The sequence below is a fragment of the Myodes glareolus genome, chromosome X (genome assembly GCF_982192425.1).
Source record: "Myodes glareolus chromosome X, mMyoGla1.1, whole genome shotgun sequence".
In the NCBI taxonomy this organism is placed as follows: Eukaryota; Metazoa; Chordata; class Mammalia; order Rodentia; family Cricetidae; genus Myodes; species Myodes glareolus.
In genome coordinates this window covers 65,778,322-65,779,728 of record NC_142053.1, presented here as the reverse complement: position 1 = coordinate 65,779,728, position 1,407 = coordinate 65,778,322, and the positions used below count along the sequence as shown (strand labels likewise).

Genomic DNA, 1,407 nt, shown 5'->3' with positions numbered 1-1,407 from the left:
ACCAATCCCCCAGAGTTCCTAAATTTCTGTGCCATTCACATCATTGTGACAAATTGTTCTGACAGAAGAAAACCAAGCAGATAATTTCTTAAGAGTACAAGTATTCAAAGACTGCTTGTTAACATCTGCATACACTGAAACCTAACAAAAATGCCATTATCAAAGTAATTAGAAAAAAACAGGGGAAATCAACCCAGAATTCAGGCTCCCGATGTGCCAGATGGCCACAGGCTCACGACTTTTAAGAGGTGACATCACCATGCCGTAACAGAACAAACTTACAGAGTCACTTATGCAATTCGTGGGATAGAAGACGCTGTGTGAGCAAGCTTTGAGAACTGTGTCTAGAGAGAAAAGAGAAAGATCCTAGAATGGTGTGGCACAAAAACTGCTCTCTGACCACAGGCACTGCTGCTCTTTCATGGGTCCAAACTGTACCTTTCTGATAGGAAATCCTTCGCAGTAGTGGTGCATTCACACCTCACCCAGGGCTTCCTCCAGCTTTTGCCTATTGGTCATAAAGAGCCGTTTCAGGCTCTGTGCCTGCTCATCTTCTTGTTTGTCCAATATGGGCAAGAAGTTCTGCAACTCTGGTAGACTTAAGGCTTCCCACTCTCCAATTATAGGTTTTCGAAGAACAAAACTAAGTGGGTTGTTTCTGGGTCCTGATACCAAACGCAGGTAGAGTGGGTGTTCCTGGTTGGAGAGCTCGCAGGCATACACGTGGTCTTCCCTGTGACAACAAATATAAAGTCGTACTCTCCATCACTAGAAACTTCTTGAGCAAGTTCTTGATTACTTCTCCCACGGTGTTTGTACTGGTGATATGAAGTGTCTTCATACAACCTCTGCTATTCGGTGGGAGTCTCCTAGAGTTGGGTAAGGTCCAGCTCAGTTTGCAGAGTTCTATCTGCACCCTAATGAAGCCAGTGTAAATCCCATTTGAATTCAAGGTCATCTTCAACTTATCTGTGAGAGCTAAATAGTACTTATGGACATTCTCTCTGATTTCCTAATCGCTGAGGTAATTGTGAGTTTCCTTCTCTTTCATCTGGCTGAACAGATTAGGACTTGCCCCAAGGTGCTCTCCATTAGAAAGATGTCCTGGCAGTGAAGCCAGAGTCCTCCGTGTCTTCCTCAAGACTGTTGTAGCCGCTGCTTGTGGGGCTGGTCCAGATACACATAGGGGGCCTCCGAGGGGAGCAGGTGGCCAGGCTCAGGTGCCACAACTGCCTGCCACTGGTGTTCCCAGTGCACACGACTCCCAAGCCAGTAGGCTATCCTACTCTATACAGTATCACTCTTATTATCATGATGAATACCTGAGATAATCAACTTGTACAGATAAATGTTTATTTTAGCTCATAGTTTTGCAAATTTTAGTTCTTTATCAACTGATCTCTTTGT

At 44.6% G+C, this 1,407-nt stretch overlaps 1 pseudogene; it reads right to left on the bottom strand.

The window, feature by feature from the left end:
• Positions 1–474: 474 nt before the first annotated feature.
• On the bottom strand, positions 475–958 carry LOC125389253 (ras association domain-containing protein 3 pseudogene; annotated as a pseudogene).
• Between the last annotated feature and the right edge of the window lie 449 nt (positions 959–1,407).